Source organism: Camelus ferus, chromosome 10 (assembly GCF_009834535.1).
Source record: "Camelus ferus isolate YT-003-E chromosome 10, BCGSAC_Cfer_1.0, whole genome shotgun sequence".
Taxonomy (NCBI): Eukaryota; Metazoa; Chordata; class Mammalia; order Artiodactyla; family Camelidae; genus Camelus; species Camelus ferus.
The window spans coordinates 17529635-17547180 of NC_045705.1; the positions used below are offsets into that span (position 1 = coordinate 17529635).

Here is a 17546-nt window from a genome sequence, read left to right on the forward strand (position 1 = left end):
GCTGTCCCAATTTACATTCCCACCAGCAGTGTGAGGTGACATCTCACTGTAGTTTGATTTACATTTCCCTGATGATTGTTGGTGTTGAGCACCTTTTCATGTACCTATTGGCCATCTGCACATCTTCTTTGGGAAAATGTCTATTCAGGGTTATTTGCCCATTTTTTTAATCTGGTCATTTGTGTTTTTTCATACTGAGTTGTTTGCGTTCTTTATGTTTCAGATATTAATTCTTTATCAGGTGTATGTTTTGCAAATATTTACTATACGTTGCCTTTTCACTGTGTTGACTATTTTCATTGCTGTGTAGCAGCTTTTTGGTTCAATGTAGTTTTACTTTCATTTTTTCTTTGTCATTTATGCTTTTGGTGTCCCACCCAAAAAAAAAAAATCATTGTTAAGACCAGTGTCAAAGAGATTTCCCCTGTTTTCTTCTGGGGGTTTTATGGTTTCATGGGTTACATTTAAGTTTTTAACCCATTTCTAGTTAATTTTTGTGTACAGTGTTGAAAAAAAAACAGCCCGGTTTCTGTTATTTTTAAAACAAGGAACCTGAGATACAGAAAGTTATGGTAACTTGTCCAAAGGACACAGGTAGTTAAGTGGAAAAGCCAAGATTCAAAACTGGGAAAAATGAACCCTATGTTCTTATCCACTAAGCTTGTTCAGTTCTAAAGGGAAATGCTACTAAACTCAGAGCAAAATAGGTAAAAGTTACCAAGCAATAGGACCAAACTCAGTATAAGTTGTCAGAAAGCCTTCCAGTATATTTAAACTCATTTAAAAAACAAAGACTTAAAAGGGTGTAGTGGAAAGTAACTGGCATGTACCCAAAAAAACCCAGAACAGAACACACACAGATTTGCCATCAGGTAATCCTGTCTGTATCATTTACTGACTCAGGTGAAGGAAGGCATCTAAACTCACTAGCTTGTAATATTCCATCCACAAATTATACTCAGAAATCTATGTTCCAGCCTTGTTTTGTTAGTTATAAGCTATTTTATATGATGGCATATTTAGCAAACATCAATAGTATTTTTGAAGAATACTTAATAAAATGATGAGACCCAGGATGAAATGTTAAATGAATGGTATTTACAGATATATATATATATGTAATTACAAATGTATTGCAAGTTTGTATATATATATACATATATAGCCCACTTATGTATAGATATTTTAAAAGTAAATAAGCATGCCCACAGAATTATTTAGGAAAAATGTAAATAAATACTATAAAATGTTAACCTCTTAGGGTTTTAGGACAACACATGATTTTTATTTATTTATTTATTTATTTATTTTTGTATTTATTTTAATGGCGGGACTAGGGATTGAACCCAGAATCTCATGCATGTTGGGCATGTGTTCTACCACTGAGCTATCTCCATCCCTGACACATGATTTTTAAAACCCCTGTTACAGTTGCTGAAACTTATAAACATACTATCATTTATTAACTCAACAAAAATGTATTGAATTTATACCATACTCTTTGTTTACATGAACATTATTAGCCGAAGATGTTTGTGTTCTCCAGGAAGTTCCTTCTACTCCATAGATACCCACGCTTAGGTCCCCGGGACTCCGACCGCGTTTTCACCCCGTCTGATACTGAGGAGCAAGGGTTTTGCTGTTTATCTTTTTTACTAGACTGTGATAACCTTTCTATCGGGGACTGTATCTTTTTTATTGTATTTTTAGCACCTGGCACGTTGTCTGGCACATAATAGGATCTCAATAAACTCTGAGTTAATTCTCTTCTTTGTCATTTAAATATTAACAAATGAGTCCTGAGAAATAAAGTGAAATGGTGTCTCAGGACCTGTTGAATTTTTGGTCATGTTTTTCAGAATAAGAGTCTTTCCACTGGATTTGTTTCTTGCTATTTCCCAGGACCTTAATGCCATATTAAGAAGGTTGTTTAGACTCTGACAGGACTGCCTTCCAGCCTTCTAGTAAGTACCAATCCGTAAATTAAGCAAAAGCACGCAGGTTGTGTCTGTAAACACTCTGGTTAATCTAAAAGTAAAAGTCATTATCCAATTAAGATGAAAAAGAGAAGACTTAATTTAGAATGCGCTCACTTCTAATGAGGAGGAAGGAAAAAAACCATAATATTATGGAACAGGTGTTGAGAGAAAAGGAGTCAGGATAGGGAAGGGGAGGATGTATTTATTTAATGAGAGCCTCGGGTCTAGAAAGGACCAGACAGAAAGCAGAGTTGAAAGCATCTCATGGCCATACTGACATTGCCTCCAGAAGTCCTGGATTCGTGGTGAAGAGAGACTGGAGGGGCTGCTGATGAGGAGTTATGCTGTGAAGAGAACATCAGTGTATGTTTTGTAAGATTCCTTTCCTGGGAAATTTTCAGATGCCACAAATAGTCACAGAAATATCATAATTTTCTTTAAGTCATTTTTTCTGCTTCTGTAAAGTTTTGATCAGTGGTCCCATTTCACCACACAAAGACAAGCAGAGGGGGAGTTTCTAGTTTGAGTGGCCTCAGGGTTTTGCTTGTTGGTTACCATAATGGACTGAATTATGTTGCCCCAACGTGGAGTTCTAACTCCCAGTAAGATTGTATTTGGAAATAGGGCCCTTAAGGAAGTAACTAAGGTTCAGTGACGTCATAAGCGTGGGGCTTTATCTAATAGGACTGGTGGCCTTAAAAGAAGAGAAAGAGACACCAGAGATCACTCTCTCCCCACAAGCACACAGAGGAAAGCCCATGTAAAGACAGAGGAAGAAGGCAGCTGTCTGCAAGCCAAGAACAGAGGTCTCATCATAGATCAACCCTTAGACTTCAAACCTCCAAAACTGCAAACATTAATTTTTGTTGCTTTAAACCCTCAGTCTGCAGTATTCTGTAATGGCAGCCCCATCTGACTAATAAGTAGATCTTTGTGGTAGCAAAAACTCAGGTTCAGTGAACAAACTGCTTGATCAGCTCATCTTCTCAGACAGAACGATTCAGTGTGACCAGGGCTCCTCTTCCGGCTTCATTTCCCAGACTGGTGTCAGACAGAACCCCCTTCTTTGCTTAGCTCAACACGGGCCCGCAGAGTAACTGGAGAGTTGAGTAAAGCCTGAGAGACACACAAAAAAGAGCCATGCTCTGCCTCCATGGTTGGCGTGAGAACCCTAGTCCGTCTATGGAAAGGGAAGAGCCATCTCTTCAGGCAGTTGGATCTCCAGGAGAGATGTATCGGTCATCTGAAATTTCTGAATTATGACCATAGTCTCACATGCTGAAGATCTAAAAGAAGGAGAGACCAAAATGGTATGTCAGACCTATGAACATTCCATGTTTATAGCTAAAAGTAGACAACTAGCCTTAGCATGGTCTCCTAGTCCACTGGGAAAGACAACATGGAAGCCACAAGAATATTTTTCACTAAACAGGCAGGTCAAACAGGCTGCCCAGACCTCTTTCCCCTGAGTTTCCAAGACAGAACTCTGAGATAGGTTAGGAGACTGAACCCCCTGCCTGGGAGACTCCGGGGCTCTCTTACTGTACCAGCAGCAGGAGAGAAGACAGTCCAAGAAGTCTCAAAAAGAAGAATGAGCAAACCATTCTTCATGGTCACACAAGATTTTTTTCCCTTTTCCCACCTCATATTGTACATGAAAGGCTGAATGTTTGGCATTGTGACATACTTTTAGCACACCTTCTTATCTTTGATAGGAATGGTTAGGACTTTAATCTTGATGAGGGTACCCTTAAACATTATGCACCTGTAAACTAGTAAGATGTGACTGAAATGGCTCAGTTCCCCCCATGTGTCACACACTGTGCTGAACGTTCTACATATATTATCTTGCATAAGCTTTACAGAACTCTAAGATATTGTGGCTATGTTTCCATGCTAATATCCATTCATTCTAATCCTGTTTAATAAACCTTAATTTCCTTCTGAGGAGCCATCTTTTCTCCACTTTGTTAATTAAATCCCTGTGGATTGAAGTAGAAGTAAAGGATGTGACAAATTTGAGCCAATCAGCAGTTCATACACAGTGTGAAAGACAATGTCATTTTCCCTGGAACGTTTCAGGAAGAAACATTCTTATTTCCCCCATAGCCCAAACTAGGATACATTCTTGGGAGTTGCTGGTTTTGTTTTCTTAAAAGAATACATTTTAGCTTAAGATAGAGAAAGAAAAAAGTAAGGTGAATCTACGAAAAAAATAGAGATAGAAATTGGATCCAGGTGATAGTGTTTGAATCCTGGATCAAGCCTTATCTGAAGTCAGTGCTCATCTTTGATCTGTTCAGTTATGAAAACAAAATTGTTTCAGTTTAACCCAGGTTAGACCAGGTTTTCTGGCATCTGTAATGGAATCCTCACTACTGCATTCCATCTTACATCCAAGTCCCTGAGTCTTAGACAAGCTTAGTAATTTAACCCAAAGCAAAACTGTCACTAAATAACAAAAATCCTGAGCCCTCAACCCAAACATTTGGAGAGCTTGAGTGCAAAGTTCTTCATGTCTCAGCTGAAGATAAATTACTGTCAACAGGTTGAGGGAATTCACCAAAAGAAACAAACTCTGAAGGACGTTGGTCTGACATCTCTTCTTGCTGTATTTCAGTGAACAAGTACATGTCAAAGTAGGACTCCATTCCAGGTCTGACCAGCTCCACACCCTGCTGTGCACCCTGCTACACCCCAGCCTACACCCTGCTGTACTTTTTCATGCAGCAGAAGCAATAAAGGATAATGTCCTGTCACAAAGAGCCTGGCTGTTTCTCAGTGGAGCCAAGATAAGACCAGATAACAGTGGAGGGGGAGGGCTGAGGTTTGGGGGCCTGACATACATGCTAAGATAGAGTATGTGGGCTGTCTTCAGGAACTAACATTGAAATGTTTTCTCTACCTACTTGTCTCTTCTTTGCAGGAAATCCCTGTCTACTGTCTGGCTTAATCAATGGTTTTCAATCCTGGCTGAGCAATAGAATCATCTGGAAGATTTTTTAAAAATAGAAATGCCATGGCCATACTCAGGGAGCTTCTGTTTCAGCATCTGTGATTCTATTGTGGGACTGGAGTGAGAGCCACTGTCCTTCTAGCGCTTCAAGATGGTAGCTCTTGCATTAACTCCTTCAAGTGTGAAATTCTAAGAGCTGAATAATTTTGGTTTTGGCAGAATCCAGATTTATTCAGTTAACACCTTGAGTTGTAAGTATAGTATTTTTTTAAATTGAAATTTAATTGATTTAGAATGCTGCGTTAGTTTCTGGTGTACAGCATAGGGATTCAGTTACATATATATATATTATATATATATATATATAAATATATATATATATATTTTCATTACCATGTATTCAATGCAATTCCCTGTGCTATACTGTAGGACCATGCTGTTTATCTATTTTATATAGTTTATACATAGTAGTTAGTATCTGCTAATCACAAACTTCTAATTCATCCCTCCCCTTCCCTTTCCCCTCTGGTAGCCATAAGTTTGTTTTCCATGTCTATGAGTCTCTTTCTGTTTTGTAAATAAGTTCCTTGTATCATTTTTTTTTAGATTCCACATATAGGTGATATTAAATGACATTTTTCTTTCTCTGATTTACTTCACTTAGTATGATAATATCTAAGTCCATCCATGTTGCTGCAAGTGGCATCATTTCACTATTTTTATGGCTGAGTAGTATTCCATTCTATCTATCTATCTATCTATCTATCTATCTATCTATCTATCTATCTATCTATCTATTTACCACAACTTCTTTATCCAAATGTCGATGGACTTTTAGGTGGCTCTCATGTCTTGACTATTGTAAATAGTGCTACTATGAACATTGGGGTGCATGTATCTTTTTGAATTAGAGTTTCTTCCAGACACATGCCCAGGAGTGGGATTGCTGGATCATATAAGTCTATTTTTTAGTTTTTTAAGGAATCTCCATACTATTTCCCATAGTGGCTGCACCAAATTACATTCCCACCAACAGTGTAGGAGGGTTCCCTTTTGCCACACTCTTTGCAGGATTTATTGTTTGTGGACTTTTTAATGATGGCTAGTCTGACCGGTGTGAGGTAATATCTCATTGTAGTTTTGATTTGCATTTCTCTAATAATTACAAAAGCTGAATAATTTATTTAATATACATGTCCTAAGCATTAGTGTTTTCCTTTCTCTTTGAGTTTGGATTGTCTTCCTTCTTATAAAAAGTAAAAGCCTTCACTTGTATGACCCAAATAATTTAAATCCCCTCCAGCCTATTGTCTCTCAACTCTCCAAATTTCTACAAGTATCTCACCTAATAGAAAGACAGAACTCCTTGAGGATGGGTAGTCTATGTCTTATATCTGGATCCCAGTTATTGACTACATGGCTCAACACACAGTATGCCCCTTAATGCATTCAGTTAAATGATGAATGGTTACTACAGTTTGCATTTTCAGGAAACAGCAAATTTCTCCTCTTCTCAACGTTTCATATTGACCTGAGCCCTAAACTGATTTAAAGCAGAACAATGGCCAAATTCCTGCCTACATTCCCCAGGCCGACTTAAAGTATTTTCCTTTGATCTCAGTTGCTGATGGAGAGACTATGAGGTAACAGAAAATTCCTTTCTTCTTTAGGAAAAAAAAAAGTGATATTAATGCCCAGGAGGGATCTAAGATTCTATTTTTACACCTTCTCTGAATTATCAATTTACTGCTGGCTTTGCTTTGATTTTTTGGCTCTAACAGAGCTGGTTCTGTCTTTTAGCACTTACTGTTCTGTAAGATCATTTAAAAAGCAGCTTTATTAAAATGAGCACTCTTAGAATCAAAACAATTTTCGTGTTTCTAGAGAAATTTCCTGGAAAGGATTGTGAAAAGCAAATCAACTGCTTAAGAACCATTTTATTACCTCTAAGTAGAAGTAGTTTTCTTTCCATGTTATGGTGACCTTTCCGGCAGAGAGGTGGGGCTTTTAAAAATAATTTCTCATGTTTGCCACGTACCACGGAGCCTTATACTTTTGTTTCCTGACCTCATGCCTTCAGTGCCCCTCACAATAGGTTCTCAGGTAAACTTCATTTGCCCCAGGCCCCGTCTGCAGAGTTGTTTACCTAACTTTAACATTTCCATAAATTTGCATTTAAATAGAAGAAATCTTCAAAACATTTTCATTGAATTGATCGTGTGAAAATAAAGGCCGAAGATCTGCGGAGGCAGTGTGATACCAAAGGAAAAGCAACAGATTTGAGGATCAAAGGACTTGAGTCCCCGCACCACATGCATTATGTGACTTTTTGGAAGGTTATTAAACTTCTTTGATTCTCATCTCTCTTATCTGCAAAATGGAAATCCTGAGCACGTGGCTTCTATACACACTATGGATGGTAAAAGAGGGTCAGACATGAAGCACCTGACACGTGGCAGTAGGTGTTCAATAAAACCGGTGTTCCTCCCCTTCCCATGGTTGCCCTTTTCTTCACAAAATTCACCATAACAACCTCTTCTCTGTCAAACTATCAGCCTTATTAACTAATCCTCATCCTCCGCGGCATCTATATTCTGGTTGTAAATGCTGTGGAAAAAAAAAAGTAACCACCAAGGTAAATAAAATAAGGATACTGATGAATGAGAAAAGGCCACATTTTAACTCACAAAGATATTCTGGAAAATGTCATTTATGCATTAATTACACCTCAGGGACCATGCTTGTTATCAACTATTATTTCTTCGCCACAAAGCACTGGCAGTTTGGTAGGACAGCCAGACATCATCACTAAAACTTCCCGTGTGAAGTCGGTGCTGATCCATACCGTGAGAAAGGCGCAGCAAAGGGCTGTGGCTGTTCAAACAGAAAGAGAATCCTTTCATCTTGCGAGAACAGTAAAGGTTTCTGGAAGCAAGGCGCACATTAGCTATGGCATGAAAAATTGATAGGATATAGAAACGGAGAAGCTAGAAATGAAAGCATTGTCACTGGAGGTGCGTGCGATCTGCCATGCTCCCTCCTTCCGTCCCTCATTATCTCTCTGACCCTGGGTCCTACTAATCTTTCTCTTACATCAGCTACACATCCCACCATTCCCCCAACAGGACTTCTTCTCACCCCCGGGCGTATTTACTGTTCTTCTCTCTGCTTGGAATGGTGCTTTCCAGATATCCTCAGGGTTTACTCCTTCCTCTACTTCAAGTCTTTCTCAAATGTGCCTTCTCAATAAGACCTATGGTGATCTCCCGTTTGAAATTGTAACTAAACCCCCAGCATTCCCAAACCCTCTTACTCTGTGGATGTCACGTTCTCATTTATTCCTAGTGTTTATAATTTATTTTCCTTCTTCCTGTGATGGAACGTAGGTTCTTTGGAGGACTTGCTTATTTGCTCTTGGGGCCATTTATTTATTTTTAAAGTGTTTAGAACAGTGTCTGGCACACAATAGAAGCTCAAACAATAGTTGATAAGTAAAATTGATTAAAAGATCTTTCTCCCTTCCCTTTTGACTTACTCTTCCATTTGACTTAGTCCTTGATACCTGTAGCTTCTAGGAGAATTCTTAACATGTAGAGGTGATCAGTAAATATATCATGAATTCAGTTGTATTCCACATTTTAATGGATTCTTTCAGAACCATAGAGTTTGCTCAATAGTAAGATAAAAAAAACCAAAACAAAGCACTGTTAGCTTATGTCTGTTGTTACCAGTGGAATAAATCACCTCTTTAAAAAAAAAAAAAAAAAACCTCTCTTTTGTTAGCAGCAGAATCTGGAACCTGAATTCTCTGTATTAGTGGCTTTTAAAGTGTTCTCCACGTCGTTTCTATGATTCTGAGGAAGTGCTACGAGGGTTGCTGAACGTGTAAAAGTCAGGAGGCACTGTCTCCCTAACCTATCCAGGGTCCTATCTCAACTTTACGGATTTCTTTTCACCCAGGTTAACTCTGTTATTTTCATTTTCCATATTAAGCTAATTGAGCTTTTGCCTAAGATTTTGTTGAAATAAAGAATTCCAGAGCAAAAAGAAAATTTGAAAACAACAAAATGAGGTCATTTCTTGACCCTGTACTTACTTAGATCTGTACAGAAACCGTTTTTCCCTTTCAGTCTCTGCCAATTCTGGAGCTAAATGGAATCGCATTGAATATCAAAAATAGGGTTCTTTAAATTCTTTCCCAAACTGACACTTTCTATTTTTCTTTAAGTAGGGCAAATGATTTTTTTTTTACCTTGTATCCAACTACAGTTTTATTTTATGTATTTATTTTGCCATCTTGTCTTCCTCTTAATAGACTAAATGGCTGAAGAAGAATTGCTTCAATAGTGTCTAGGAAAATTCACGTTTGCTATTAAATAAGACCGATGGAGAAGGAAAAAAGAAAAATCAGAATGACAGAACTTATTATGTCATAACCTGTCATGCTGTCAGATTCTTTAATTTGATGTCTGAAAAAAAAAAAAAACCCCACCCACAGATGTGCTCCAACTAGCAATTTTGAGTCATCCAGGAATATTTAACATCTACTCGTATTCCATTACCTTGCTTGGTGCCTTTTCTCATTTATTTTTAAATTTTCCTTCTTTGGTTTGTTATTTTAGTTGACAAAAGTATATCGATATGTTTCATGTTCTTTCTGATTTGTCTGATTCCTATTTTTTCTAGGACAAAAGAAACATGAAGTTTTCCAAATTTCCTTTCTGCCCCTCCTCTCTCCTCTGCTTGGGGCAGTTTCTCAAATGTGCACTTGGTGTCTATATTCTGTACATAATTTGATCCTTTCAGCAATCTAAACTTAGGAGATAATATACTGTTCAATTGTCAACCACCAGTTACAATGCAGATTGTATTAGCCAAATAGGATAAGTATTTTAGACTCTTGCAACTCCCTAGGTCAGTGACTCTTAACCTGGGCTTCACGTTAGAATTACCTCACATTTTAAACGCTGATGCTTAAGCCCCAGTAAGGACCAGTTAAATCAGAAACTCTTGGGGTGGGGCCAGTCACAGGTATTTTTTAACAGTGCCCTGGATCATTTTGATGTGTGGTTAGCATTGAAAACCATGCTTCTAGGAGAACTGAGTTACTAAAAAGTAGACTAGAAAGTTCTTTTAAATTTGGTCACCAATGCATCATGCTTAAAGAAAAACATTCAAATGCATGAAGAACTGAATTTGCTACTGCTTTGCCAGCTCAATATGACCTAGAATGACCTAGAATGGAACCAGAGGTGGCTTTGCTGTGAACTTGATGAATCTTAGGCTTCAGCGTCCTGTGAGGGCTGGGAGGGGCTGAGAGTTGGGCAGTGTTTCAGGTATGAAAAGCCAGGTAACAATCAGAAAGCATCTCTAAGGGTTTCGTGTAAGCTGCCTAAAGAGAGCTCAGAAACAGGGGCTTGAGTCATTTAGCTGACAGTAATTTATTGTGATTTCTTTTCTTATTTTACTTGAATATTCATTTTCAAGGCTCATTATAGATGTGTAATTTTTGCATGCCTTTTCTCAAAGAAAGACCTACAAATCTTATGTGCTTGAGGTCTCACTAAAGCTGGACCTATTCCTGAGTGGAATCTGATGAAAGTAGAAGGGATTGCTGGTCATATTTCAAACTAAAACTTTACTGTTAGGAATTCAGGGCGAAGAAAGGCACATTGATCCTATTCTGCATAATTGCACACTTCAAAGACCTAGTACCTCTACCCTTCAAAGAACCTTTTAAAATATTTAATCCAAAGAATGCTAACGAGTCAAAAAACAAAACAAACAAACAAAAAAACCCGAAGAAGGTGGTATTTCTGCTTTGCAGTTTTGAGTTGCTTCTCTACCTTTTGGGTTTTTTTGACTAATTTTCATATATATTCTTAATTGCTATTCAAATTAGATATAGCCCGAGAGTTTCCATTTGATGAGATTTCCATCTGATATCCACAACTGCTTTTTCCTCCTTGAATTCAATTACAAAAGACTCTCAGACTCATTATTTTATCATCATTATCATCCTCACAGATATTTTATAGATAATAATTTCACAGAAATTAACTCATGCATTACTTACAATATATCTGTGAATTAGGTACTTTAACTCCATTTTTAGAGAAGGTGCAAACTGAGGGATAAACTCCCCGGACTAGCACCCAGAATTCAAAATTCAAACCCGGAACTATCAGATACAAAAGCATCATTAAACGCTTCTTTTATCCAAACATGCCTATGTTTCTATATTGACCTGAAATGTCAGGATTACCCTGAGGTTTTCATTTTCAAGTCCCAGATCTCTGATGATATTTCAAGATCAGAACTGCAAGTAATTTTTTTTTTCTCACATACCAATTCTAATTGCTAGATAGTGACCAGCCGAAGTCCCATGTTGAGAAGGATTCTAAAGGTGTGTCCGGGATCAGCAGATGACTTTGGTGAGAAAATAATGTCTGTCTCTGATACGTGAAGAAGTGTTGGCGCACAGACCAACATTATATCTTATGTTCTAGGCTACAGATTGTAGCCAGTCCCTAACTGATTTTCCTTCATTTAGACTTTAGTCAATAGCCCATTGCCCTACCAATAATTTTCAGTCCCAATGTTTCTCTCCAAAACACTCATCCAATATCAATTGCTCTATGCAGATCTCAATGCCATTAGGGAAGGTTTAAAAACATTAGGTTCTGTTTATTTCCCTTACTTTTCAACTGGAAGATGTATACTGAACTTTCTGGGATTGTGAAAAAAAATCTTTGCTTTAATGCAATAAAGCACCTGCTTATTATATATTGTACTGTTTTACATTTACATGGCTGGGTAAAATTTTCTACCTTTATCTGCTTGGTCATTAAAAAAAACAATTCAACTGTGTCTTCCTTAGCAAAGCTGTTCATGATTTTATTTTTTCTTTACTGTAGCTATTTCTACAGCTGAAACAGTTAGGGATGCATTTAACTGCAAGTAATGGGAAAGCGTAAGTACAAGGGCTTAAATAAATTGGAGTTTATATCTTCTTGTTTGTTGAGAAATCTAGACTGTGAAGTATGTTGGCATTTAGTGGATCAGCAGAGTCAAGAGAGCTCCTGGCCTTCCTCTCACAGCTGAAAGATGGTTTCTGAAGCACCAGACTTCACATCCACATTCAAAGCCAGAATGAGGGGAGAGCTGTGCTTTTCCCCATCATTGGAAAAAAACTATGCCTTCCCAATTAGAACTCCAATTAGATCCAGTTTATAATAGTTTTGTCACATGATCACTCCTAGCTACAAAAGGAGGCTGTCAAACTAGTTAGCTTCTTCATCTTCTCTGGCAGAGATAACGAGCCAGAGAGACAGGGGTTGAGTTACCCAATCATCAGTGTTAGACAGAGCTATTTTTCCGATCTTAATTATAGTTTTTTTCCCCATATTTTGTCCCTTAAATAAATGGTTTACTTGGTAAGGATAGAGACAGTGTCTCTCATCTCTGAACAAAAGATTAGTTCCTGCTGCAGAGTGAGTACTCAGTACCTGTTGATTGAATTGTACTGCGTGGTGCTACCACTCGGGGCCAGCTTGGCCAAGCCGATGCTGCATTTCTCAGAATCCTCCTCCCTGTCTGGTCCAGGTGTACTCCTGGTGCAACTGTGAAATTTACGTGAGATTTTAGAAGCAGAGGAAGTTGGTAGCCTTTATTCTCTGAGCCTATCATGGTTAGATACAGTGAGAGACAGACATGGAAATGCATGCAAGTTTGAGATTATCCTTGCTCTTCCCTGCAGTAGAAGACAGATACAGAGGTGCCATTGAATTCCAGTTTATTCTCTTCCTCTCCTTTCTTGTGTCCATTGTGTCCAGCTCTTTTCCCCAACCGCTAGTTCTGGAGACCAAGGGCGACAAGATTGGAGGAAATAGCTTTCCCCTGACTTCTCCACCAGTTCCCCCTGTAGTTTTACACCATGGGCTGGACGTGACTGAATTCCAGATGTCCTTGCAAGCTCCACCTTGTCCTCCAGTGCCCTTGCTTCAAGGGAGCTCATTAGTGACTTCCCTCTGATCCTCCAACTTCCCTCCGAAGCCTGTTTTCCCTCAAATTGTATAAACTTTAGTTTCTGCAAGAGAGTCTTCATTTCAATCTGCTTTCCTGGTGTACCCTAACTGATACAGAGAAACTAAGTGACTTACTCATGGTAACTAATTTTATCATAACCGATATCACATTTTTCCTGTATTAACGGAGGTATTAATTAACAGAGTCATTATAATGGTTACATCATTTTATTTTAGATATTTGTCTATATATCTAGGTGTCTGCTCTTGCAACCTCAGCAAGAATTATGTGGATTTTGATGCACTCTATGAATAATTGCAAAATAATTTTGCTTTAGAGAAGTCTTGTTTTTTTCTTTTAAGGGAACTCTTAGAGGAAGTGTCACAACCATTTTATTTCATCTCTGAATTCTTAATATTTCATATAGAATGAGAGAGAATTTGAAATGAAGCTAAGAAATCAAATTGAGTGGATTCTTTTTCTTCAGATAGTGGTTCCAGCATCCTTCATGGCTTAGTGCTTACTTCCCATTAACCATACTCAGAATCGTCCTTTACTTTTTATTTGTGACCTTGTGTGGTTAAGCAATAAAAAGTAGCTGACTATCAACAATAGCAATATGTTCATTCTCTCTTAATATTTAAAGAACCAGCCTTTCAGAACGGAGATGGTGATCAGGTACAAGAGGTGAAGCCCAGTGCTATACCTCAATCAATTACAAAGAAAAAACAAAATCTATGCAAATCAAAACTATGATGAGGTATCACTTCACACCAGTCAGAATGGCCATCATTCAAAAGTCCACAGATGATAAAAGCTCGAGAGGGTGTGGAGAAAAGGGAACACTCCTACGCTGCTGGTGGGAATGTAGTTTGGTGCAGCCATTATGGAGAACAGTATGGAGATTCCTCGAGAGACTACAAATAGACTTATATGATTCAGCAATCCCACTTTTGGGCATATATCCAGAGAGACCCTTGATTCAATATTCATAGCAGCACTGTTTACAATAGCCAAGACATGGAAGCAACCTAAATGTCCATTGACAGATGATTGGATAAAGAAGTTGTGGTATATTCATATAATGGAATACTACTCAGCCATACAAAATGATAAAATAATGCTACTTACAGCAACATGGATATTGTCATTCTAAGTGAAGTAAGCCAGAAAAAGAAAGAAAAATACCGTATGATATTACTCATATGTGGAATCTAAAAAAAAAAGGGGGGGGGGACAAATTAACTTATTTAAAAAAACAGAAACAGACTCACAGACATAGGAGACAAATTTATGGTTACTGGGGGCAAGAGAAAGGGAAGGGATAAATTGGGAATTTGAGATTTGCAGATAATAACTACTATATATAAAATAGATAAACAACAAGTTTATACTGTATAGCACAAGGAACTATATTCAATACCTTGTAGTAACCTATAATGAAAAAGAATATGGAAATAGATATATTTATGTACACATATGACTGAAATATTATGCTATACACCAGAAATTGACACAACATTGTAAACTGACTATACTTCCGTTAAAAAAACAAAAACTCTATGGCTCTAGCCTACATTTGACATCTCTGGAAAGCACCCAAGGAAGCCTAACCAGCTTTACCTGGAGGAACCTATTAAAGATTCAGTGGAGAAGAAAACATATTGGCAAATCAGAGCTGGATGCTTGTCCTTGTTTTCTACCTGCAAGCACAGGAAAAGCCAGAGCATTCTAGCTGTCACTCAGCTGGAGGCTCAGCAGGGACTACAAAAGGCAGAACTAGGCTTTTTGTTTCCTGGAGTCTGCATTGCCAGAGAACATCATTAATTAATTTCACTTTTGAAAATGAAATTCATGTGAAGGCACCAGTAAGGAGAAAGTCACTTTTGTATTTTCCAGGGGACAATAAGCAAGCCTAAGTATTTGACCCCAGGTCATGGCTGAACGAATTGTCAAGACCCACACTGGAAAAAAAATTGAATCAGAAATATTCACGTGGTTTAAAGAAGTAAAAACAAAAAAAAACCATCTGTAAAATATCTCAGTCTTACTTCTATCCTCAGACTCCCACCACATCTCCAGCTGCAAATAACTTTAATTTTTTTTTATTTTCAGGTTTTTTTTTTTAATTGAAGTATAGTTAGTTTACAACGTTGCATCAACTTTCTGGTGCACAGCATAATGTTTCAGTCATACATATATACGCATATATTCCCTTTCATATTCTTTTTTGTTATAACTTTAAATTTTTGTATATCCTTCCAGTGTTCCTATGCAAGTGTAAGAAAATATGAACAGATATACTAAGTTTCCTATTCTACATCAAAAAAAAAATCATATGCTTTGATCTGAATCTTGCTTTTTTCACTTAAAAACTTTTCATATTTGTAAATAGAGAATTTCATCTTTTTTCCCCTCTAATGGCATAGTATTTCATCTTGTAGCTGTTCTACAGATTATTTAACCATTCTCCTGCTGATGGAATCTTGGCTTGTTTCTAATGTTTTGCTCTTACAATGCTGGATGAATAACCCTGCACATTTATCATCTTACACGTGTGCAGATATATCTATTGAATATTCTGAGCAGTGGGATTGTTGAATTAAAAGTTAAAGCATTTCTCATTCGGACAGAAATTGCCAAAATGCCTCTGTTAGCCATTGTACTATTTTGCAGTCTCATGTGAAATGAGTCTATTGTCCCATAAACTCACCAAAATAGCTGTTGTCAAACTTCTGGGATTTTTGTTGATCTGAAAAATGAAATCTGCTACTGAAATTTTGTTTTAACTTGAAGTTCCTTTTATCATAACTGAGATTTAGCACCTTTCACACGTTTAAGGGACATCTGTACTTTTTCTGTCAGCTCTGTGTTTACATCCCCAGCTCATGTTTCTTTGGGTGTTATTAATGCTCTTCCTCTCAACTTCTTGTAGAGCATCTTTTTTTCTTGTGTTATGAGCTGCAAATACTTTTCCAATTTTTTGATTGTTTTTTAACTTTGTCATCTATATTTTTACAGATATATGATTTTACCTTGCAAAGCTCTGTACTGCTTAGTCAGATTTACCAATTTTTCCTTTTAGGTAAGTTAGAAAGGGCATCCTCTCTCTAAACTTATAGAGAAATCCTCCCATGTATTCTGCTAAGACTTGTATGGCTTATTTTTCACATTTAAATACTTGTTTAAAGTTTATTCTAATGTGTAGTGTGAAGCATGGATCCAGCTTTATGTTTTATAGCTGTCTGCCCACAACCCAGTTTTTTATAGACTCTCTATATTGTTCTATGGATCAGTCTAAACACCAGTGTTATATTTTAGTAATTAAAGCATTATTATATACTAGTCTATTTTAAGACTAATTCTTCCTCTTTCTCCCAAGGTCACTTGGCTAGTATTTCTTATTTGTTTTTACATGTGTACTTTAGAATCCTTAGGCTACCGTTATTTTTATCAGCGTAGCATTACAGTTACAAAATAACTACTATTTCCATGTTTCTCCCATTTAGATTTTGCAGACTTCTTTCATTTATTCCCAAGTATTTTATATTTACCCATAATGATTTATTTACTTTCCGCATTTAACTGTTTTTTGTTTCTACATAACAAAGATGCTGACATCTGCCCATTTTTTTTAGCCCACAACCTTATTGAATTATCTCATCATCTATAGTATTTTTTTTTTCAGTTGATTCTCCTGGGTTTTCTATATATACGATCATCTCGTCTGAAAATAGTGATCACTTTGCCTTGTTCTTTTAAATTTTTAGATTTCTGATATTTTCATTCACAAAATTTTATTGTTCAGTTGCTTGGTAGAACGTTAAATGGCATATAAATGGTAGTGGGAATCTTTACCTTATTCTTAACTTTAATGTGTCCCTGTTGAGCATGACACTAGTTCTTTTTTCAAGATATACATAGTTTATCATGCTGAGAAGGATCAATTCATTCCGATCTTACTGAGACTTTTAAACTCAAGAACTGTGTGGAATTTTTAAAAATGTCTTTTTAGCATGTAAGCATATGATCATATAATTTATTTCAATACAATGATCTATATAATACATCATATTAATACATTTCCTAATGTTGGTCCAATATTGTATTCCTGTTATAAAAAAAAATTAGTCATGATGTATTACTTTGTAATGGGCTACTGAATTCTATTTGCTAAAATTCTATTTGTGATTTTTATCAATATTTATAGTAAGATAAATCCTTAATTTTGTGTGTATGCAGTCTTTGTCACATTTTGGTAATGTAATGTGAAGTTAACTTTAAAAAGAATTTTTAAGTTGCCTGCTTTTTGTATGTCCAATCTGGCTGCTACCGACAAGACAGTATTACTGGAATGATCTGATCTTTAAAAACATGATCGAATTCTCCAATGAAGACATATCAGTCTGTTTCTTTTGGTGAAGGAGTTATTTCTTATACTACTTTTGTTACTTTTCCCCAAGAAAATCAGTGTATAAACAGTATTTCCTCATTCTAATTTTTTTTTTCTTTTGAAGAGAAAGGAGGTCGTAACACAAATGACAGTGAAGCACTCAGGAATTATTAATTACCAAATTGAGGAA

General features: G+C 36.9%; 1 long non-coding RNA gene across 1 annotated transcript in view; it reads right to left on the reverse strand.

The window, feature by feature from the left end:
- Positions 1-1208: 1208 nt before the first annotated feature.
- The window catches only part of LOC116666334, a 623984-nt gene continuing 607646 nt past the window's right edge, over positions 1209-17546 (reverse strand). Inside the window, exon 7 of the long non-coding RNA XR_004323130.1 lies at positions 1209-3265. This is a non-coding gene — a long non-coding RNA (uncharacterized LOC116666334). The remainder of the gene's footprint in view (positions 3266-17546) is intronic.